The sequence below is a fragment of the Salvelinus namaycush genome, chromosome 19, assembly GCF_016432855.1.
Source record: "Salvelinus namaycush isolate Seneca chromosome 19, SaNama_1.0, whole genome shotgun sequence".
In the NCBI taxonomy this organism is placed as follows: Eukaryota; Metazoa; Chordata; class Actinopteri; order Salmoniformes; family Salmonidae; genus Salvelinus; species Salvelinus namaycush.
Genome location: NC_052325.1, coordinates 43,092,548 through 43,118,043, shown reverse-complemented (window position 1 = coordinate 43,118,043; position 25,496 = coordinate 43,092,548). Strand labels below are relative to the sequence as shown.

Below are 25,496 nucleotides of genomic sequence, written 5' to 3'. Positions count from 1 at the left end.
TCTACATATTTGTCGCCAAACCCACTGGCTCCAGATCATCTATAAGTCTTTGCTAGGTAAAGCCCCACATTATCTCAACTCACAGGTCACCATAGCAACACCCACCCGTGGCACGCGCTCCAGCAGGTATATTTCACTGCTCACCCCAAAGCCAACACCTCCTTTGGCTGCCTTTCCTTCCAGTTCTCTGCAAAAATCACTGAAGTTGGAGACATATCTCCCTCACTATCTTTAAGCATCAGCTGTCAGAGCAGGTTACCGATCACTTTACCTGTACACAGATCGTCTGTAAATAGCCCACCCAACTACCTCATCCCCATATTGTTATTTCTTTTGCACCCCAGTATCTCTACTTGCACATCATCTTCTGCACATCTATCATTCCAGTGTTTATGCTAAATTGTAATTATTTCACCACTATGGCCTATTTATTGCCTTACCTCCCTAATTTTACTACATTTGCACACACTGTATATAGATTTTTCTATTGTGTTATTGACTGTACGTTTGCTTATCCCATGTGTAACTCTGTGTTGTTGTTTTTTGTCGCACTGCTTTGCTTTATCTTGGCCAGGTCGCAGTTGTAAATGAGAACTTTTCTCAACTGGCCTACCTGGTTAAATAAAGGTGAAATAAAAAAATAAAAAATAAATTCTACAACGTAGAAAATAGTGAAAATAAAGAAAAACACTTGAATGAGTAGGTGTCCAAACTTTTGACTGGTACTATATTTATTTATTGAACACCCCCCACCCACCCGGTAATCTAAGCATATCTAAAATCTATCGTGAAACAAAAACACAAATAAATAAATACACCTTACATAGTACAAACATCAGAAATAGTCACAAATTATAGAGATCCATTCGTAGACAGATCTGTTGGATAATAGTTTAGAAATGTCTACTGCTGCTATTTTCCAGATGTCCAGAGTGGTCACCCTGGCCCTGTGAATCCTGGCTGTGGACAGTTCCATCGGACAATTTCCTTAAATGTGAGCAGCCATTGCTGCAATGGTAACCGATGAGGTATCCACCTTGGTACAATCATTTTCTTAGCAGCTGTGGTTCCTGCCAACCACACTCTCCATTGGCGTTCAATTCAGATTCATCACAAACCAACATCACTATTGGATCTAATGGCAATATTTGGTCTATAAGTACAGATTATATCGTTGACTTTCTACCAGAATTCAGCCACCCCCGGGACATTAAGACACTGGCGGATTTCCGGGAAGCTAAAGAGTCCATTCACATATCTTTGAAAGTATAAATACCCTTCCTAGACCTACACAATTCCTTTTTTACGCCAAATTGGAGAGTATGAATGCCATTTAAGATTAGATCTCGGATGCTTCTCTGTAGCTTTCCACACACTTACTGCGTAAGCTATAATTGGCCCAAACAATAAATCACATTTTTTTAGGAGTCAGTCCAGAAAAGAATACATATTGTATTCTTATTGGAGCATCTACTGGACTCATTTGGAATGATAGGTGATGAAAGCCCACCTGACTCTTTTGTTCTCTGTCATGTTCCATATTTAATCTGCGGTCTCTTTTTCCTGCAAATGAACGTCTTTATAACAGACTATTGGTCTAAACTTGACTCTATAGGAGGAGGCAGTGGTAACATGGAACTCATAAAATTGAGACAAGGGATGAAATTCGTTTTAATAACTGAGATTCTAGCATGCAAAGTAGTAAGCATAACTGACCGTCTGTTTATGTTTTTTTTGGACGTTTTGAAAGGTTTCTAAGTATGTTCTTCCTGCAAATGGTGTAAATAGAGGGAGAGAAGGTAATGCTTAACGATTTGTGTCTTCACCGTGGCTATCACCTACTTAAGCATTGTCCTCCCTTGTGTATCAATTTTATGAGTTCCATGTTACCACTGCTTCCTCCTATAGAGTCAAGTTTAGACCAATAGTCTGCCATAAAGAAGTTAATTTGCAGGAAAAAGAGACCGCAGATTAAATATGGAGCACTACAGAGCTCCCGAGTGGTGTAGCGGTCTAAGGGACTGCATCTCAGCGCAAGAGGTGTCACTAGAGTCCCCGGTTCGAATCCAGGCTGAATCACATCAGGCTGTGATTGGGAGTCCCATAGGGCGGTGCACAATTGGCCCAGTGTTGTCTGGGGTAGGACGTCATTGTAAATAAGAATTTGTCCTTAATTAACTGACTTGCCTAGTTAAAGAAAACAAAAGCATCAGGTGGACTTTCACGTTTTTCCCCACCTATCATTCCAAATGTGTGTGCTTGGGTAAAGTGATCTGATGATCTGTTGTTGCTTTGGCTTCTGTGACATTATGGATCCTTCCAGGGAATGGACGCATGACACAGGCCTTTTTAACACCTGCAGCAACCAGACCATGCGGCTAGATTATGGACCAGGAGTACCCGCGGGGGCTGCCAGGGACAGATACTAATGGTCTTTCTCTTTCGCACACACAGACAAGCACAGTATGCACGCACATAGGCAGAGACACACCCATGGGATCTTAACCCACACATTCCAGGTGGCATTTTATTGTATAGTGTGTACAGTCACTAATCTCTAGTCAATTGATTCATATCAGGTCCATTTCCGTGCTACTGAACAAACCCCTGGGGGGGTCAAAACTAACTGACCGTTCAGACGGTGCATGTGAACCAAATATACCCACCAGCGTGTATTAGCCATTTTAGCTAAATACTCTTGTGCTTAGGTGCCTGTTCAATAAGGGGGGCATTGATGCCAACTAATACAATTAAGCTCCATCATGACAAGAGCGTTTACGTCAAGCTTACTCCCAGGGAAAAGTACGAAGACGAAACGCAAAGGCTGCAAATAGAGAATGACCAAGCAAAACATAGACGTAATTAAGGTGTAACGAACACACACTCCCAAAACCACATGAGAACAATAACATTGCCACGGTCTGGTGTCTGAAATTGCTTGGTAATTGCAATTCCTTGTGCTCTTGAATGCTTGTGTCATGATGAAGTTTGTTCTTGAATGTTTCCTCCCCAGAGTCTTTGACTGCAGGCCTTTTATCCTGCGGGAACCCGCTGAGATTAAACAAAGGCATTCCGGCGGGAAAGCTTTCTGAAATTCCCAACGGGAATAATAATAATAATGGATAATTTGCTACCGCCAGACACTTAACACTCTTTTGAAGGGGAGAGATGTCTTCGGGAGGGTAAATAATCTTAGATGAGGACAATTTGACATGTTTGTTTCCTCAGTTGATCCCTTGGTTGAAGTCAGGGCTTTTGGGGAGTTACGTAAAGCATACAGCCCAATTATCCCAAACCATGTTTGTCTCAAGCCGACTACATAGTAGAACATAATTTGCCTGCTTTGTTTAGTTTTTTTTAGGGGGTGAGGGAGAGTGAGAGAAAATGTGTATGTACACGTGTGTGTGCACCCACATAAGGGTGTGGGTGCGTACTTGAGAGAAACAGAAGGCGAGCGGGGGACCGACCGACAAAACCGATCAAAAAACTACCCGACACGATATAGCCTAATGTGGTTCAAATCACAGAGTTTTTCATGTAAACACCACATGGTAACTTAAGCCAGTCAACAAGAACATACATTTTAGGAGACTGCTACCGTGACGAGAGTGCTGAGTTTAAAATGTAACACATCGTGTGCTCCCACGATCTTAAGAAACAGATACAACTGACATATCTATAATGTAATATCGCTCTGTGATTGTTCAGTCTGTGCTTTCTTTTGAAACAGTTCCACCAGACATATGTCAAAATCTCACTATTGACTATTCAAGTGGTTTGTGGATATAAAGGAGGGCACTGAGCCTGTATACAACCATTTTAGAACGAGGGGTGCTGTAGGTCTGCTGGTGTTGCTGTGCTGTCTGTTTGGGGTATGGGCTCATGGAGAGAGTGTGATTGACAGTCATGGTTATGAAGCTACCCGAGACAAGCCACAAAAGAGGTGACTGGCCAGACCCCCACCACCCCTGACATCAAGACTGAGCTGAGGGTGCTGAGAGACAAAGTGAACATCCTGGGTTCTGTCGCGGTAGTAGAGAGAGTCGAGCTGAGTGACTCTTCGAGTGGAGCTGTGCGTCACTAAGACTGAACTGCAGCTCCAGAGGAACCAGGCGGAGGAGCTGGAGAGGGTGAGTGCAGGCAGACCAAAGGGAGCCTTCTGTGCTAGTTTGACTGGTTCAGGAGCTGTAGGACCATTCAATGCTGAAACCACCCTCATCTACGGTGCCGTCATTACAAACATCGGCACAGCCTGCGACTCACACACATTGACTCTTCACAGCACCACTGAAAGGAGTTCACTACTTTAGATTCACCATCGCTGACTTCCTCAGGTGTATTGTTGGGTGTATATGCAAGAAGGACCAGAAAGTTACATTTAACTGAGAATTAAATTATGGAGATAATGTACACGTATCTAATGCACTAACTTTAGAGCTGGAGGTGGGAGACGTGGTCTACATGCGTCTTCCCAAAGGACAAGGGGCCTTTTGGTGATAACTGTAACCATAACACATTTAGTGGCTTCCTGCTCTTCGCCGTGCGAAGGGGAACGACTGTACCACAATCAAGTGAAGGGCCAAGGCTTTCTAGACCCAGGAGGTTAGGGCTGTTAGGGCTTTCTAGACCCAGCAGGTTAGGGCTTTCTAGACCCAGGAGGTTAGGGCTTTCTAGGCCCAGGAGGTTATGGCTTTCTAGACCCAGCAGGTTAGGGCTTTCTAGACCCAGGAGGTTAGGGCTTTCTAGACCCAGGAGGTTAGGGCTTTCTAGACCCAGGAGGTTAGGGCTTTCTAGACCCAGGAGGTTAGGGCTTTCTAGACCCAGGAGGTTAGGGCTTTCTAGACCCAGGAGGTTAGGGCTTTCTAGACCCAGGAGGTTAGGGCTTTCTAGACCCAGGAGGTTAGGGCTTCCTAGACCCAGGAGGTTAGGGCTTTCTAGACCCAGGAGGTTAGGGCTTTCTAGACCCAGGAGGTTAGGGCTTTCTAGACCCAGGAGGTTAGGGCTTCCTAGACCCAGCAGGTTAGGGCTTTCTAGACCCAGCAGGTTAGGGCTTCCTAGACCCAGGAGGTTAGGGCTTCCTAGACCCAGCAGGTTAGGGCTTTCTAGACCCAGCAGGTTAGGGCTTCCTAGACCCAGGAGGTTAGGGCTTCCTAGACCCCAAATGTTATTCTGCAACTCAATATGAAAACAGAATAAAAATATCATTGCGAAAAAAATCTAAGAATAAGGTGGACAAAAAAATTGCACACCGTTAATCTTTTAATCACAAACATGAGTGGAATTTCTTATTTCCATCCACCTGATAACTGTTGATGTTTTCAACTGAATACCACCAATCCATCTGCAGACATTGTCTTTTTAACTGTTTAGTAAGTTTGTTTTGTGAGTAGCTGCGGATTATTTGTCTCACTTGTCTTTTCATTCGTTGCACCACGTCATTGCTAGAACTGTTGAAGTTGAAATGTTAATGTTGCCTTTCTTTGATGTCAATTCAAAACCACCGTGAAGACAAGATGACACATCTCATTGGGTTGACCCTGTCAAGAAAACATTCAAACAATACAGCAAACCACATTGTTGTTTTGTACAATGAGCCCACCAGTCCCATACATTGCGGTGCCACTGGCTATACATTAATCCTCCCCATAGGCCCCCTTCCACACACGAGCATCGAATTAATCCAATCCCAGGCTTATAGGGCTTTACCTCGACTGAGGTCGACCATAATTGATGGTTTCATACCAAATAGCATAATCCAATAGCTTGTCTCAAACAAGCCTTACTTGTATCAAACTGTACTTGTATAATGGGACATAGAAGTTTAGTTTAGTAGTAGGGGAAAAAGTAAAGTATAAACAATAGGAGCCCAGTTTCTACATAGGAGGAAAATTAGAGGAGCCCATTTGAGAGTATTGGGACAACACCCAGTGCACAAAAGCCCCCGGGCAGAAATAAACAGTCACACACCACACGCTGTTTAAACATGATCCGTGTAGCAGAGTGGGAAACAAATGTGCAGTAATCAAACCTCCCTGTCACGTATGCTCCCTCTCCGGCCTCTAGGTCATCAGGCTGCTCATTATCCCGATACACATGTCACCATCGTCACGCGCACCAGCGCCTCATGACACTCGCCTGGACTCCATCACCTCCTTGATTACCTGCCCTATATATGTCACTACGTTTGATTCCTTCCCCAGGCGTCATTGTTTCTGTTCCAGTTTCATGCCTGTGCGTTGTTCTTGCGTTCTGCCTTATGTTAGTATCGTGTTCTTGGTTTTGTTGTTTTCTTAAAACGTTTCACCTGCACCTGCTTCCGACTCACCGCCCCGTCACTACACTCCCAGTTCATATATTTCCTTACTGGACCGGGTGAGAACCTGTGGAGAAGGCGGGATGTGTTTGACTGTGTGTGTTTTATCATCTCCTGTGGGAAACAATCTGACATGATGACGGCTCACACTTCCCCAAGCAAGATGCTTGCATGTACAGCTCCAACTGAACAATAAAAATACGCACGATGCTTTCGCATTTAGATGACGAGAACAGCAAAAAACAAGTTGCATCGTTTCATTTTGATCATCTTAAAAGTGAAATCCCCTGTTCATAGCAGCAATCCCTTTAAAAGTATGAACTGTGTACTATAAACAGAGCACGGCATATTAATAATTCCCTCGCACACTTTGACACACACGCACACACAGCTTGGTGTGTGACAGCACTGTCTGGCCCCAAATCATTCTGTGGCTGTCTCTCTCCCAGTGCACGGCATTCATCAGCCATTGAAGTGGCTTTTCGTCTGAACTCTTTTTCATTGCCGCCGTCTCTCTTTTTAATGTCTTCTCCTTTACTTTCCCCCCTTACTGTTTTACTGTCCCAAACACACATTTGCTCTCTAACTTTCCCCTCTTCCAAATAACACTACCAATATCTCACTCATAACAAAAACACATGGATGTAATGATAACATAATAAACATTTATCAAAACCGGGGGGTTAGCAGCTAAACGGCAAAACCCTGTACTACACGGTGTGTTCTCTGTTGTGCCACTGCCAATAAGTGACAGGTCTGGGATCAGTGTGAGACTTTAACACTGAGTAAAGAGAGCTGGCTGTGTTGTGTATTGGCCTGACGTGTTCCGCCAGAGACAGATTGCATTGGGCTGTCCCTGCTGAGCTCGGCCTTCTGCTGCCCTGGCTAGCCTGGCACTAGCTAGCAGTGGCTAGTGGTTAGTGCGTCCTTGCCTGCCCTTCCTTTCTGCTAGGGCGTCCGTTGGGACCTGATGCGCTGTGACTGTTGATGTGGTGACTGGACGCGGTGACTATATGTAGAGACGAGAGGGGGTGGTGGGGTTTTGGGAGTGGGCTGAAAAGCTCTCTAGGGGAGAGATACCTGGAGTGGGAGAGTATACTTCACGTTCAAAGACACATACTGTTAGTGTATACTGTACATCAGAGCAACTTCCAGTCCGAAAGGGCCAAACCACCATTTTTTGTTTCTACCTCGTAGTCAATTGCACTCACTTGGTGTCCCAGATCTGAATCAGGCCCTGATTAGAAGGAGAGGATGTAAAACAGGGATGTTCTGGACCTCCAGGACCCAAGTTATTTAAACAGCCCTGCTGTACATACATGGATACAGCCACCATATTTTTGCACGCTATACACACTCGCATGCACACTAATGTACTCACCAGTAGAGTTGGGCAGTAGCCAGATTTACATCCCTTTTGTCACGCCCTGATCTGTTTCACCTGTCTTTGTGATTGTCTCCACCCACTTCCAGATGTCTTCTGTTTTACCCTTTTCGTCCCTGGTGTATTTATCCCTGTGTTTCCTGGCTCTCTGTGCCAGTTCGTCTTGTTTTGCCTAGTCAAACAGCGTTTCTCCTAACTCCTATTTTTTCCCCAGTCTGTTTTTTCCTAGTCCTCCTGGATTTGACCCTTGCCTGTCCTGACGTCGAACCCGCCTGCCTGACCACTCTACCTGGTCTGACCTCGAGCCTGCCTATCCCCTTGTTCTGTTTGGACTCGGACCTGTTCACTGAGCCCCTGCCTGTCCTGACCTCGAGTCTGTCTATCGCCTGGTACTGTTTGGACTCTGACCTGGTTTATGAACTCTCGCCTGTCCACGACCTGCCGTTTGCCTACCCCTTTTGGTTGAATAAATATCGGAGCTCAACCATCTGCCTACTGTGTCTGCATTTGGGTCTCGCCTTGTGCCCTTATACCTTTATACTGTTCTTTTACCATACCGGGGTATACGGTATTACCGGCAGTGCACACAAGAGGGCGCTATTTCGTCTCAAACATAAACATTTAAATACAAATGCAAACAAAGTACTAGGGAATTCCCTTACCGGACACTAGCTAAATACTAACAAGTGTAAGTAAACAAACTAATTGCAAGTACAGACAACCCAGCTCATAAATGTATCCAACTATCTCAAAAGGCTACTCACAGTTATAAACTATTAGACAGCAGCAATCTTGATCGAAGACTCCAGAAGGGATTGATTGTCTCTAATTTATTTAACCTTTATTTATACAGGTTTTTCTCATTGAGATAACATCTCTTTTTCAAGAGAGACCTGGTCCAATAGCAGCAGGGGGAACAAAGTTTCAGACAAAACAACTTACATACACTAACACAATATTAAACTAAATTATAGACACACATACAGTAGAACAATTACATATTATGTTAAAAAACACAAATGTCTTGACTAAAAAACAGCTGTACTAAAGACAATTACACTCTTCTATGATATTTACAAGTGTTTAAACTCCCCCAATGAGACTAGATCATCACATTTTTAAATGTTCAGGAGAGAATTTCAGGACTACAGAGCTGAGTAACTAAAACTATTTCTACCATGACCTGTTCTAATTCTTGGTACTGTTAAAAGCAAATGAGAATGGGACCGTAATTGATATTTATTTACCGACCTGATTAAAAAAAGAACAGAGACCAAACGGCATTTTACCCAGTATGGCCTTATAAATCAGTGTACACCAGTGTTTAAGCCTACTCTCAAGAAGCTTGATCTTGCAAGCTAGACACTTAGCTAGCAAGTTAGCAAACCAAATGTATAGCTGGAGCCCTGGGCTGGAGAAAATGTATTGGGCACATAGTTACAGATAGTTAGATAGTTACACTTACAGTAATAAGATATTTTAGCTGGCAAACATTAGTAGTGAACGTCAAGTGTAACGTGATCACTTCTCTTGCGCTGCACAACAATGGATCGTCATGTTATAATTTGGGGACGTTATTGAAAATCATACCGTGGGTATTTCGAAAATACCCCGGTACACAGTATACCATCCAGGTCTACTCACTAGCACAGTCAATTTCCTCTGAGAGTCGAGTTTCTTTAAACCAATGATATCCAAAGGTCAAAGGGTGTGAGGCAGCTCGATTGCACTTGACGCAATGGAGCAATTGAGTGCAGGGCGCACGTCACAAACGGTAGAGAGCCAGGGACGTACCACATACCCCACCGCCGCCGCGGTCAGCCGTGATCAATAGAGCAGTGGAGTGGTGGTGCATATGCAGTGGAAACTATCGTCCGGTGCAGAGTGGGGAAAACATGACCCAGACATCCCCCCTACGGCAATTTAGGAGGGAAGGGAGACAAGTAATGTTTTGGGAGGTTGTTACCAACTGTCCCAATATACAGCAGGCACAACACGGCAGTCAAAACAACGTACATTGTCTGGGAGCTGTGATATGAATACAAAAGGTCTGTTTTGCAAAAGAGACGTTATCTCGATGACACCACACTGTGAAAATAAAAAGACAAAAGCCCCTGAAAAAAATTTAAGTCACACACACACGCTGGTTAAACATGATCAGCATAGCAGAGTGGGAAACAAATGTGCTTTGCAGTAATCAAACCTCCCAGTTCATATCTGTCTTTACTGGACCGGGTGAGAACCTGCGGAGAAGGTGGGATGTGTTTGACTGTGTGTGTTAGCCAGGAGAGGATGTGTGTGGAGGTTTGTGTTGGAGGTGTGCCCGCCCGTGCGTGTTTTATCTCCTGCGGGACACAGTCTGCCATGATGACGGCTCACATTTTCCCCAAGCAAAATGCTTGCATGTACAGCTCCAACTGAACAATAAAAATACACGCTTTTATATTTAGATGAAAAGAACAGCAAAAAAAAAACCTGTTGCATTGTTTCATTTTTCATCCCATCTTAAAAGCTAATCATTACACCAGCCACCAGCATCCCAATAGACAGACTGGGCACATGACGGACAGATACAGCATGGGAAACCTTTGTTCTGGCAGCTCGATTGCACTGGACGCAATGGAGCAATTGAGGGGCAGGGCGCACGTCAAAACGGTAGAGACACAGGACATACGCTGAGAAAGCGGAGAACCCCCAAAAATAGAGCTAACTCCTAAGCAGAGTGGGGGAAACAACTGTAAAACATCGACCTACCGTGAGACAGGGATGAGAGTTGGAAGTTACTTCTCTGGATTTCACTCTGCGTTGACTTCAAGAGAGAGGGGGGGGGGGGGGGGGGGTGAAAGAGAGAGAGGGGAGGAGAGAGAGGGGAGGAGAGAGAGGGGAGGGGAGGGGAGGAGAGAGAGGGGAGGAGAGAGTGAGAGAGATAGAACACAGCAAGTTAGGATGAGCAAGTCTTGTATAACATCATTATACATTCAGTGCATACATAACACTGCCTCATTGGGATGCATGCAAAGAAGTCTACATCCAACGGACCAGGAGGAGAGGCGTATTATAACAGCTAGCAATTCAGCAAATGTGCCTTTAAGGCTGCATATCGAACTTTAAATTAGATAGACTAATTTAATTAGTTTAAACGTCAATGGTTTCTCAGATACATAGGATACATCCCAAATGGCACCCTATTCCCTACATAGTGCATTACTTTTGATTAGAGCCCTATGGTCCCTGGTCCAAAGCACTGCACTTTATATGGTACAGAGTGTCATTTGAGACACAGCCATACTGTAGCAAACAGACGTGTTTTTCACCAGGCGCTGTCAACATGTCAGAATGGGGTCTATTTTTGCATGCAGCACTAATGGTATCGAGTCGTTACACAGCCAAGGAGATTTCTACACCACTGGTGGTGAATGGGCTCGTTTGAAAATGAAGTGTGAACACCCAAACACACATTTATTTTTTTCAGCGCACGCTCACGCACACGCGCGCGCACACACACACACACACACACACACACACACACACACACACACACACACACACACACACACACACACACACACACACACACACACACACACACACACACACACACACACACACACACACACACACACACACACACACACACACACACACACACACACAAACACACTGGATCTTGGGACCAGTGTCCTGGTATAAATCTTGGTCTTGGCTCCTGGATATTACCTTAGTCTTTGGTTTACAAACCATAGGCAACCCAATTTGAAGACAATGCTCTCTGATTATTGGCTGGTCACTCCAAACCCATTGGAATCCCCACCCAGTTTTAAAAGGTGGAAGCCCTCAATGGCAATGTCTATACCAAGACAAGTCCGCTATGTACTGTCTCTCTATGGTTGACACTGTTGCCAAAATAAATGATAGTAAAGTGATCATTTAAACATCAAACATAATTAATTAGATGGATCAGTCATTAAATGAATCAACAAGTTTCAGATTCATACAGTTATTAACATTGAACATTTTACAGAGAACAATATAGTGATGATATTTCTCTAAATTCAATAAAAGTTTTGAAAATCATGTTGACTATTTTGTTAACTTGGTATGCAAATAAAATGTCTAAAATGAGTCTGTAATAGAAGGTTAATCGAAATGATTACTGTGTGCGGTTCTCCCTTTACTGCAACTTTTCCACTATGTTTCACTAGTGACACATTTAGTTGGGTGTAGGGTTGTTACGGTGACCGTATTACCGCCACACAAGCAGTCACGAGTCATGATAGCAATGAAATTCCACGTGACCGTTTAGTCACGAAAATTATGTTTCTCCAAGCTCTGATGCTGCTGATGGTCATTAGTAGCCTACCAAACTTGCTAACTGCCTTGTACTCAGCACTCTATTGTCCCTCTAATCACTCTGACATCAATGCAAATGTGATCAAAAATCTAATCAAACACTTCATGAGAGCCCATGAGCTCATGTTGCACAACATTTCTATAGGCAATGAAATTGCGAGAGAAAACAGAGTGATGGCCTCTATTAAAAAGGGGAGGATTCCATCAGCTTTCTATAGGCTAGGCCTACTCTATTTATTTCTCAACTTTCCTAATATTAAGCACATTGCTTATTTACAACAGGAGTATCGACTACCTGGCTGGCATGAAAATGAACCACGGGAAAAGTGCCCTCCATTCGCTTTTTAAGTGCACAGATAGCATGTATTTTCCCCCCCTGCCCCTGTTTCAAGACAGGTGCATAATAATGGTCCATTCAAAACAATTTTCACATTTTATTTAGTATTGTAACGTCTGCTTCCAACTCACACTCTCAAACACATACAGTGGGGCAAAAAAGTATTTAGTCAGCCAGCAATTGTGCAAGTTCTCCCACTTAAAAAGATGAGAGAGGCCTGTAATTTTCATCATAGGTACACTTCAACTATGACAGACAAAATAAGAAAAAAAATCCAGAAAATCACATTGTAGGATTTTTAATGAATTTATTTGCAAATTATGGTGGAAAATAAGTATTTGGTCAATAACAAAAGTTTCTCTCAATACTTTGTTATATACCCTTTGTTGGCAATGACAGAGGTCAAACGTTTTCTGTAAGTCTTCACAAGGTTTTCACACACTGTTGCTGGTATTTTGGCCCATTCCTCCATGCAGATCTCCTCTAGAGCAGTGATGTTTTGGGGCTGTTGCTGGGCAACACGGACTTTCAACTCCCTCCAAAGATTTTCTATGGGGTTGAGATCTGGAGACTGGCTAGGCCACTCCAGGATCTTGAAATGCTTCTTACGAAGCCACTCCTTCGTTGCCCGGGCGGTGTGTTTGGGATCATTGTCATGCTGAAAGACCCAGCCACGTTTCATCTTCAATGCCCTTGCTGATGGAAGGAGGTTTTCACTCAAAATCTCACGATACATGGCCCCATTCATTCTATCCGACACGGATCAGTCGTCCTGGTCCCTTTGCAGAAAAACAGCCCCAAAGCATGATGTTTCCACCCCCATGCTTCACAGTAGGTATGGTGTTCTTTGGATGCAACTCAGCATTCTTTGTCCTCCAAACACGACGAGTTGAGTTTTTACCAAAAAGTTATATTTTGGTTTCATCTGACCATATGACATTCTCCCAATCTTCTTCTGGATCATCCAAATGCTCTCTAACAAACTTCAGACGGGCCTGGACATGTACTGGCTTAAGCAGGGGGACACGTCTGGCACTGCAGGATTTGAGTCCCTGGCGGCGTAGTGTGTTACTGATGGTAGGCTTTGTTACTTTGGTCCCAGCTCTCTGCAGGTCATTCACTAGGTCCCCCCGTGTGGTTCTGGGATTTTTGCTCACCGTTCTTGTGATCATTTTGACCCCACGGGGTGAGATCTTGCGTGGAGCCCCATTATCAGTGGTCTTGTATGTCTTCCATTTCCTAATAATTGCTCCCACAGTTGATTTCTTCAAACCAAGCTGCTTACCTATTGCAGATTCAGTCGTCTCAGCCTGGTGCAGGTCTACAATTTTGTTTCTGGTGTCCTTTGACAGCTCTTTGGTCTTGGCCATAGTGGAGTTTGGAGTGTGACTGTTTGAGGTTGTGGACAGGTCTTTTATACTGATAACAAGTTCAAACAGGTGCCATTAATACAGGTAACGAGTGGAAGACAGAGGAGCCTCTTAAAGAAGAAGTTACAGGTCTGTGAGAGCCAGAAATCTTGCTTGTTTGTAGGTGACCAAATACTTATTTTCCACCATAATTTGCAAATAAATTCATTAAAAATCCTACAATGTGATTTTCTGGATTTTTTTTCTCATTTTGTCTGTCATAGTTGAAGTGTACCTATGATGAAAATTACAGGCCTCTCTCATCTTTTTTAGTGGGAGAACTTGCACAATTGGTGGCTGACTAAATACTTTTTTGCCCCACTGTAGATCCCCTGAACGCAGCTCACGCTCCAGATCCCAATCACCTGAATTGTGATCACCTGTTCACACACCTGTATGTCATTATCACACACTATTTAGTTCAGTTCTTTGCACCCCATCACTGTGAGGTATTGTTTGTTTTGTGACACACTTCTAGTCGAAGCTCTGTTTTTCCCGTAATTGAATCCTCCCGTGTATGATAGTTTTGGCCTGCCTCACTAACGACACCTTTTGCTTATTCCCTGCCTGTACTTTAGCCTATCGGATTTCCTGTTATCAACCTATTGCCTGATCTCCCGGGCGACGTTACTAGCCTGTTCCCTGCCTGTACTGTTGCCTTTTTGGACCCCCTGTGTATGACCTTCTGCCTGCCTCCTTCTGTGGTCCTTTACAAATAAACACCTGCTGTGTCCTGCGCTTGAAACAAGCTCTCTGTCTCCCATCATGTTCATTACAAGTATATGTAAAGACAAGATGCAATCAAGAACAGTCTGATGGGTGATAATATTAGCCTATCACTTGTGAATGATATGTTATCACTTGTGAATGATGCCCAGCTAGTGTGCAGTAAGGCTTTTTATAATCGTAGTATCACACCTCATGTAGCTTAGCCCATAGGCCTATATGTTTTGATAAGGTTTGTATCACAACTAAGGTGACCAAATAACTTCTTAAAATGAAGCGCATTAATCCACTTTACAACGGGTGTAGAGCCTAACGGGCATACATAAGCAGTGTGTGTATGCATTTCAAGTTAAGAATTTCAAGTAGCCAGCCTATGTCAATCTACTATCCCCCATAGTACAAAAGTTGATAAGCTAGAGATTTTGCTGTTTGTTAAGTCTACTCATCTTGTTGGCTGATGAAAAGTAAATGTGGACAGTTCTTCCAATATCTTCATGGTGCGCCTCGGAATTGGATAAGGACGCACGCAGTTGCGACCCCGATGACGTGACAGGCATCGGCTAATAAGAATTCAGCTGTCTGAGAGCAATGTGAGTGAGAAGTGCTTTGGAGCACGCAGCCGGGAGCAGGGAATTAAAATGATTATATTCAGTCTAAGGGCACAACAGCCAGTTGCCGGAAAAGTCCAGGATTTTTTTGGGGGGGCATTACGGCCACACAAAGGGGATACCGCTGGGAAATTCGAGGCATTATCAAGTGCTTATCAAATTGTGATGGAGGAACTGATGAAATGTGTGCAGCCTGCGCAAATAACAAAGCAGAGCTCATGCCTTTCGTGCAACAAATCATCATTAAAGGAGCAACATGCAGCCTTAGAATGTATTAAAAATACAAACGTTGGGATATATGTTTTGATCACAACTAAAGCTGCGTAAATAACTCTAAATTAAGCCTATAGGAAGACCTGTTTCTTTGTTAACCGCTCAACACAGAATAGCCGCGTGGGCGCACTCCCTCAGAAATCTTTGGTGGAAAAGCCCCTTTCTATTTGATTCAGCTATGTTCAATTGTACTCTTCATACTATGAAATAATATAAAATAATGCCACAGAATTCAAAGAATTCTTGTCTGCTAAATGAACTAGTGAAGCCCACAGACACATGGCATAGTCAGATCATGGCCTGACATAAGGACAAGGAGTATGGTATTCTGTCCTCCTGAAATACATTTTCTTCTTATCATGTTTCTTTAGACCTGTCTAAAACACATCATGGATTAATTGTGATGGTGTAGGATATGGATTTATTAGACTTTTTTAAAATGTAGATGTTCCAAAGGTCTGCATCATTGGTTTGTAGGCTGTGTGTGGAAGCCAGGAGATGCTAAATGTGTTTATGTTGCTTCTACACCTGCATTGCTTGCTGTTTGGGGTTTTAGGCTGGGTTTCTGTACAGCACTTCGAGATATTAGCTGATGTACGAAGGGCTATATAAAATGAACATGATTTGCTGTTAATTACGGTCAATTACCATGAAACCGGCAGATATTTGCTTGACAATCACCGGCTGACAAAATTTCATGACGGCCACAGCCCTAGATGGGTGGTAAGGAATTCAGGTAATATGTCAAATATGCAATACAAACAAAGTGTGGGAGTACTAGTACATACAGTGCATTCGGAAAGTATTCAGACCCCTTGACTTTTTCCATATTTTGTTACGTTAGACTTATTCTGAAATGGATAAAATAGTTTTTTTTACTCATCAAACCACACAATACCCATAATGACAAAGCAAAAACGAATTTTATATATTTTTTTGCTGATTTATATATTTTTAAAAACTGAAATATAACATTTACATAAGTATTCAGATCCTTTACTCAGTATTTTGTTGAAGCACCTTAGGCAGTGATTACAGCCTCGGGTCTTCTTGGGCATGACACTACAAGCTTGGCACACCAGTATTTGGGGAGTTTTTCCCATTCCTCTCTGCAGACCCTCTCAAGCTCTGTCAGGTTGGATGGGGAGCGCAGGTGCACAGCTATTTTCAGGTCTCTCCAGAGATGTTCGATCGGGTTCAAGTCCGGGCTCTGGCTGGGCCACACAAGCTCACAGAACAGGACCGCCAACTGCTGAAGTGCGTAAAAGGTTTTCTGTCCTCGGTTGCAACACACACTATCGAGTTCAAAACTACCTCTGGAAGGAACGTCAGAACAAGAACTGTTTGTCGGGAGCTTAATGAAATGGGGTTTCATGGCCGAGCAGGCGCACACACGCCAAGCGTCGGCTGGAGTGGTGTAAAGCTCGCCGCATTGGACTCTGGAGCAGTTCTCTGGAGGGATGAATCACACTTCATCATCTGGCAGTCCGACAGACGAATCTGGGTTTGGCAGATGCTAGGAGAACGGTACCTGCCCGAATGCACAGTGCCAACTGTAAAGTTTGGTGGAGGAGGAATAATGGTCTGGGGCTGTTTTTCATGGTTCAGGCTAGGCCCCTTAGTTCCAATGAAGGAAAATCTTAACACTACAGCATACAATGACATTCAAGACGATTCTGTGCTTCCAGCTTTGTGGCAACCGTTTGGGGAAGGCCCTTTCCTGTTTCAACATGACAACGCCCCCGTGCACAAAGTGAGGTCCATACAGAAATAGTTTGTTGAAATCCGTGTGGAAGAACATGACTGGCCTGTACAGAGCCCTGACCTCAACCCCATTGAACACCTTTTGGATGAATTGGAACGCCGACTGCGAGCCAGGCCTAATCCCCTGACATCAGTGCTCGAACCTCACTAATGCTCACGTGGCTGAAAGGAAGCAAGTCCCCGCAGCAACGTTCCAACATCTAGTGGAAAGCCTTCCCAGAAGAGTGGAGGCTGTTATAGCAGCAAAGGTGGGATCAACTCTATATTAATGCCCATGATTTTAGAATGAGATGTTTCGACAGGTGTCCATACACTATATGACCAAAAGTATGTGGACACCAAATTGGTGAAGTGAAAAAAAAAAATATATGCTTGTTTCAAAAACAAACAAAAAAAGTTAAACGGAAAAGTGGTGCGTGCATATGTATTCACCCCCTTTGCTATGGAGCCCCTAAATAGATCTGGTGCAACCAATTACCTTCAGAAGTCACATAATAAGTTAAATAAAGTCCACTTGTGTACAATCTAAGTGTCACATGATCTGTCACATGATCTCAGTATAAATATACACACTGTTCTGAAAGGCCCCAGAGTCTGCAACACCAGTAAGCAAGGGGCACCACCACCATGAAGACCAAAGAGCTCTCCAAACAGGTCAGGGACAAAGTTGTGGAGAAGTACAGATCAGGGTTGGGTTATAAAAAAATATCAGGAACTTTGAACATCCCACGGAGCACCGTAAAATCCATTATTACCAAAACAAACCTGCCAAGAGAGGGCTGCCTACAAAAACTAATGGACAAGGCAAGGAGGCAATTAATCAGAGAGGCAACAAAGAGACCAAAGATAATCCTGAAGGAGCTGCAAAGCTCTACAGCGGAGATTGGAGTATCTGTCCATAGGACCACCTTAAGCCGTACACTCCACAGAGCTGGACTTTACAGAAGAGTGGCCAGAAATAAGCCATTGCTTAACTCTTGGCAATAGGGGGGCGCCATTTCGACTTTGTAAAAATTCGTTCCCAAATTAAACTGCCTCGTACTCAATTCTTGCTCGTACAATATGCATATTATTATTACTATTGGATAGAAAACACTCTCTAGTTTCTAAAACCGTTTGAATTATTTCTCTGAGTGAAACAGAACTCATTCTGCAGCACACTTCCTGTCAAGGAGTGAGATTTCTGGAATCGAGGTCTCTGTTCTGGGGTCAGTTTATAAATTCCCATGTAAGCTATGGGGATTTCTGGAATCGAGGTCTCTGTTCTGGGGTCAGTTTATAAATTCCCATGTAAGCTATGGGGCTACATGCACTGCATACGCCTTCCTCTAGATGTCAGTAAGCAGTGAGAATTTGAATGGAGTGGATTGCACCATCTGGGGCCCTATATAAGCCCGTGGAATGGAAGGTCCGACCTTTTCAACGGGATGCCTGGCGCAGGAGGGACATCACAATGGCGTCCTGAAAAGCTTTCGTTTTAGCAGTTCTATATCTCCGGCTCTGATTTAATTTGATTTTTGTCTTAAAAACTTCATAAGGTAGTTAATTTAAACCGACATAGCAGTTTATTGCGATTTTCTGGAATTTCTTTGTGTCGCGCTATCACCAGTTGGACACCTCTCCTGCACATAGCTAGTGTTAGCTGCTATTTCTACAGGAGAAGAGGACATCTTTCAACCAAAAGACGATTGTTCTGGAGAAAGGACACCTTGCCCAAGATTCTGATGGAAGCTCGTCAAATAGTAAGAAGTCTTTATGCTGTTAATTCGTATTTATGTTGAGAAATGTTAAACAATAATTCCGCCATGAATTTCGGTGCGGTCTCGCTTTAGCGCACGCTGTATGTAGCAGTAACGTTAATTTAAATAAATAAAAATATAACACAGCGATTGCATTAAGAACTAATTTATCTTTCATTTGCTGTCCAACCTGTATTTTTTAGTCAAGTTTATGATTACTTATCGATTAGAATAGGTGCCTTTCCCAAGATTTCTCCTGACATTTTCTTTGCAGCTTGGCTACTTTTCTCATTGTATAACCACGATTTGTGCCGCTAAATATGCACATTTTCGAACAAACTCTATATGCATTGTGTAATATGATGTTATAGGACTGTCATCTGAAGAATTCTGAGCAGGTCAGTGAAAAAATTAATATATTTTGCTGGGTTATACGTTATCGCTATTTTTGGCTTGAATCAATGCTGTTGTGTGGTTTGCTATTGTGGTAAGCTAATATAATGCTATATTGTGTTTTCGCTGTAAAACACTTAAAAAATCTGAAATATTGGCTGGATTCACAAGATGTTTGTCTTTCATTTGCTGTACGCTGTGTATTTTTCAGAAATGTTTTATGATGAGTATTTAGGCAATTCACGTTGCTCTCTGTAGTTATTCTAGTCGCTTTGGTGAGAGTTGTGATGGTGGCTGCAATGGTAAACTATGATTTATACCTGAAATATGCACATTTTTCTAACAAAACATATGCTATACAACAAATATGTTATCAGACTGTCATCTGATGAAGTTGTTTCTTGGTTAGTGGCTATTTATATCTTTATTTGGTCGAATTTGTGATAGCTACTGATTGAGTAAAAAAATGGTGGAGTAAAAAAAGTGGTGTCTTTTGCTAACGTGGTTAGCTAATAGATTTACATATTGTGTCTTCCCTGTAAAACATTTTAAAAATCAGAAATGGTGGCTGGATTCACAAGATGTGTATCTTTCATCTGGTGTCTTGGACTTGTGATTTAATGATATTTAGATGCTAGTATTTACTTGTGACGCTATGCTAGGCTATGCTAGTCAGCTTTTTTTACTGATGGGGGTGCTCCCGGATCCGGGTTTGGGAGGAATTAGAGGTTAAAGAAAAAAATAAGCAAACACGTTTGGTGTCCGCCAAAAGGCATGTGGGAGACTCCCCAAACATATGGAAGAAGGTACCCTGGTTAGCTGAGACTAAAATGTAGCTTTTTGGCCATCAAGGAAAACGCTATGTCTGGCGCAAACCCAACACCTCACATCACCCCAAGAACATCATCCCCACAGTGAAGGATGGTGGTGGCAGCATCATGCTCTGGAGATGTTTTTTATCGGCAGGGACTGGGAAACTATTTAGAATTGAAGGAATGATGGATGGCGCTAAATACAAGGAAATTCTTGAAGGAAACCGGTTTCAGTCTTCCAGAGATTTGAGACTAGGACAGAGGTTCACCTTCCAGCAGGACAATGACCCTAAGCATACTGCTAAAGCAACACTCGAGTGGTTTAAGGGGAAATATTTAAATGTCTTGGAATGGCCTAGTCAAAGCCCAGACCTCAATCCAATTGAGAATCTGTGGTATGACTTAAATATTGCTATACACCAGCGGAACCCATCCAAATTGATGGATCTGGAGCAGTTTTACCTTGAATAATGGGCAAAAATCCCAGTGGCTAGACGTGCCAAGCTTATAGAGACATACCCCAAGAGACTTGCAGCTGTAATTGCTGCAAAAGTGGCTCTACAAAGTATTGACTTTGGGGGGGGGGGGGGGGGGGGAAACGCTCAGGTTTTCTGTTTGTTTGTGTTGTTTGTTTGTTTCACAATAAAAAAAATTTGCATCTTCAAAGTGGTAGGCATGTTGTGTAAATCAAATGATACAACCCCCCCAAAAATCAATTTTAATTCCAGGTTGTAAGAAAACAAAATAGGAAAAATGCCAAGGGGGTGAATACTTTCACAAGCCACTGTAGGTGCTGCTGTAGGCCCTCTTTGGTTGGGGAGAGAAGCACTAGATCATCTGCAAACAGCAGACATTTGATTTCTGAGTCCAGTAGAGTGAGGTTGGGTGCTGCAGACTGTTCTAGTGCCTTTGCCAATTCATTGATATATATGTTGAAGAGGGTGGGGCTCAAGCTGCATTCCTGTCTCACCCCACGGCCTTTAGGAAAGAAATCTGTGTTTATTATTTGTGTACATTGATTTTATAATGTCATATGCTTTACCCCAACACTGCTTTCTATCAATTTGTATAGCAGACCCTAATGCCAAATTGAGTCAAAAGCTTTTTTGAAATCAACAAAACATGAGAAGACTTCGCTGTTTGTTTTGTTTTATTTGTTTATCAATCAGGGTGTGCAGGGTATATACATGGTCTGTGGTACATTATTTTGGTAAAAAGCCAATTTGACATTTGCTCAGGACATTGTTTTCACTGATTACATTTTGGAGTCTGCTGTTGATGATACTGCAGGGGATTTTCCGAGATTGCTGCTGACGCTTATTCCACGGTAATGATTGGGGTCAAATTTGTCTCCACTTTTGTGGATTGGGGTGATCAGGCCTTGGTTCCAAATATTAGGGAAGATGCCAGTGCTGAGGATAATGTTGAAGAGTTTAAGCCCATTTGAATTTGTGGTCTGTATATTTGATCATTTCGTTTAGTATACCATCAACACCAGACTTTTTTGGGTTGGAGGGTTTCTATTTTGTCCTGTACATTTTAGAATAAGGCTGTAATGTAACAAAATGTAGAAAAAGTCAAGGGGTCTGAATACTTTCCGAATGCACTCTATGTTTTTACTCTTGGTTCCTTGTTATATGGCAGAAAAGGTTGGAGAAGTGGTTTATCCATTATTCTGAATTTAAGATAGATAGCTCTCCGTGTTGTTTTTTGTTTAGTGTGTTCCAATTTTCAGAGGTGATTTGATTCTATGGATTCGTTAATCACAATGAGCTTTTTTCTGTCATGCTGTTCCTTCTTTTTTCTTTGTATATTTCTGTATTGTTTTAGTGTTTCACCATAGTGAAGGGGTAAGCTAAGGTTTTCTGGTTCTCTGTGTTTTTGGTTGGAAAGGTTTCTCAATTTCCTTCGTAGGTTTTTACATTCTTCATCAAACCATTTCTCATTGTTGTTAGTCGTCTTAGGTTTTCTGATGGAAATAAAATGTGATATGTTAGCTGATTTGATATGTTAGCTTCCTACTGCTAAGTTTACACCTTCACTATTACAGGAAAACATTTTGTCCAGGAAGTTGTCTAAGAGGGATTGGATTTGTTGTTGGCCAATTGTTTTTTGGTAGGTTTCTACACTACCCTCCTTCCATCTATAGCATTTCTTAAGTTTGTTTGGCTTCGATACTTCATGGTTGATTTTTGCTCTGTTCAAGTAGATTGTGATTTTGCTGTGATCTGATAGTGGTGTCAGTGGGCTGACTGTGAACATTGAGAGACTCTGGGTTGAGGTTGGTGATAAAGTAGTCTTTAGTACTAGTGTCAAGAGATGAGCTATAGAGGTACCTACAGTAGGAGTCCCCTTGAAACCTACCATTGACTATGTACATACCCATCGTGCGACAGACCTGCAGGAGTTGTGACAGGTTTTTGTTGGTTATGTTGTCGTAGTTGTGTCTAGGGGGGTATATGGGGGAGTGAATGCTGTCACCTCCAGTTGGATGTTTGTCCCCCTGTGTGCTGAGGGTGTCAGGTTCTTGTCCAGTTCTGGCATTTAGGTCACCACAGATTAGTACATGTCCCTAGGTCTGGAAATTATTGATCTCCCCTCTAGAATGGAGAAGCTGTCTGCATTAAAATATGGGGATTCTAGTGGGGGGGGATATAGGTAGCACACAAGAGGACTTTTTTTCTCTCCATTTTGTTTCATTTCCTTTTGAATTTCTAGCCAAATGTAAAACGTTTTGAATAATTGAATTGTCACACCCTGATCTGGTTCACCTGTCCTTGTGATTGTCTCCACCCCTCCAGTGGTCGCTTATTATCCCCGGTGTATATGTCCCTGTGTTTCCTGTCTCTCTGTGCCAGTTCGTCTTGTTTGCCAAGTCAACCAGCGTTTTCCTTGCTCCTATTTTTCCCAGTCTCTGTTTACTTTGACCCTTGCCTGTCCTGACTCCGTACCCACCTGCCTGACCACTCTGCCTGTTCTGACTACCAGCCTGCCTATCCCCTTGTACTGTTTTGGACTCAGATCTGGTTTCTGACCCCTGACTGGCCTGACCTCGAGACTGCCTATCGTCTGGTACTGGTTGGTCTCTGACCTGGTTTATAAACTCTCGCCTGTCCCCGACCTGCCTTTGTTATAATAAATATCGGAGTTCAACCATCTGCCTCCTGTGTCTGCATTTGGGTCTCACCTTGTGCCCTTACATTAATAGAGTGAGTTAAGTCTGCTTTATACCAAATTAGTATACTCCCTAAGCCCCTTCCCTGTTTCAAACCTGGTAGTTTGGTGGATGTTCAGCTCTCTGTAACGTAGAGGGCAACCAGTGGGTACATCTCCTCTATACCATGTTTCTTGTAGGATGACACTGTCTGCATTTCTAATTTATTTGGTGAAGTCCAGGTTCCTGCTCTTTAGATCAAAGACAGATGCCCTCAGGCCTTGAATATCCCAGGATGAGATAGTGAAGGCTTTGTGTTCCATAAAGTGTCCAATGTTGTCAGACCAGTAAGTGTGAGCAGAGCCTGCTGAGCATCTGATACATGCAATTGGCTTGGGCTAGTGTAAGAGTGGGGGTTGGGCCTGTTTGCCTGCTCATGGCCTCCCTCCCTCACCCTCTCTCCAGTCTATCCCTCTCTCCAGTCTGTCTCTCTCCAGTCAATTCAATTCGCTTTGCTTTATAGGCATGACGTAACAATGTACATATTGCCAAAGCTCACTTTGGAGATTTACAATATTAACATAATTAATAATAATAATCAATAGTATCAACGGGAGAACATTAACAACAATAACCAAGGGTCAAAATAACCATACATTCAACAATAACAATAAGCATACAGTAGAGTACATGTGCAGGTTGATTGGTCTGTCAGACACTGTCCCTCAACTTATGGCAGGCAGCAATGTAGTGCGCTGCCAACCCACAGCTCTCTGTGTCCTCCCCCAACAGGACGGGTAGCCTATCCTCATCAGAGAGGTCTTTGAAAAATGACACTAATTGTTTTATATTTTTGACATTTTATCAGGAAATGCAGCTCCGTCTCAGGTTCTGCTGTTGTGCAGTGGTTGCACAGCCTTTCCTCTACAGGGAGCCAGGTTTTCCTGTGTCTACCCTTCTCAATGGCAAGGCTGTGCTCACTGTGCCTGTACTTTGTCAAGGTTTTTCTAAGGTTTTGATAAGTAACCATGGGCAAATATTTAGCCACGGTGTACTGTCGATTTAGGGCCAGATAGCACTGCATTTTGCTTTGTGTTTGTGCTTGTGTTTCCCAGTAAGCAATGTAGTTTTGTTTTGACTGTGTTGTAATTTGGTTTATTCTGATTGATTGGATGTTCTGGTCCTGAGGCTTCAGTGTGTTAGTAGAACAGGTTTGTGAACTCAGCCCCAGGACCAGCTGGATGAGGGGACTCTTTTCTTTGCTCAGCTCTTGGCATTGCAGGGCTTGGTAATGATATGAGAGGGGGTCACTGTATTTTAGATGTTTCCAAAAGTTAATTGCTCTTTTTTTAGTTTTTATTATTAGTGGATATTGGCCAATTTCTGCCCTGCATGCATTGTTTGTAGTTTTACTCTGGACATGTAGGAGAATCTTACAGAACTCTGCATGCAGGGTTTCAATGGGGTGTTGTCCCATTTGATGAAATCTTGTTTTGCAAGTGGACCCCACACCTCGCTACCATAAAGTGCAATTGGTTCAATGACATATTCAATTAGTTTTAGCCAAATTTTAATTTCAATTTGAATTAGTTTTTTAATGGCGTAGAATGCCCTGCATGCTTTCTCTCTCAGTTCATTCACTGCCTCATTAAGGTGTCCAGTTGAGCTTATTTTTAAACCTAAGTAATTGTAGTGTGTACAGTACTCTATATATTTTGTACCAATTGAGAACTTTGGTCTAATTCCCTGAGATCTGGATCTTCTCTGGAAAATCCTTATTTTAGTATTTTTGGGGTTTACTGCCAGGGCCCAGGTCTGGCAGTACTGCTCTAGCAGGTCCAGGCTCTGCTGTAAGCCATGTGCTGTGGGTGACAGCAGGCATAGGTAATCTGCGAAAAGTAGGCATTTAACTTCTGAATTGTGGAGACTAACACCAGGGGCTGAGGATTTTTCTAGAATAGTGGCCAATTCGCTAATGTAAATATTGAAGAGTGCAGGGCTCAGATTGCAACCCTGGCGAAGGCCCCATCCCTGGTTAAAGAATTATGTTATTTTCTTACCAATTTTAATGCTGCACGTATTGCCAGTATACATCGATTTAATTATGTCATATGTTTTACCCCCTACACCACTTTCAATAACTTTGTAGAACAGTCCTGTATGCCAAATGGAATCAAATGCTTTTTGGAAGTCGATAAAGCAAGCGTATATTTGGTATTATTTTGGTGGACATG

At 42.9% G+C, this 25,496-nt stretch overlaps 1 protein-coding gene across 1 annotated transcript in view; it reads right to left on the bottom strand.

The window, feature by feature from the left end:
* adarb1b (adenosine deaminase RNA specific B1b) overlaps nt 1-25,496 on the bottom strand; it is a 180,163-nt gene that overhangs the window by 71,233 nt on the left and 83,434 nt on the right. Inside the window, exon 3 of the mRNA XM_039014175.1 lies at nt 10,452-10,506. The gene's annotated coding sequence lies outside the window, so the exon portion shown is untranslated. The remainder of the gene's footprint in view (nt 1-10,451; nt 10,507-25,496) is intronic.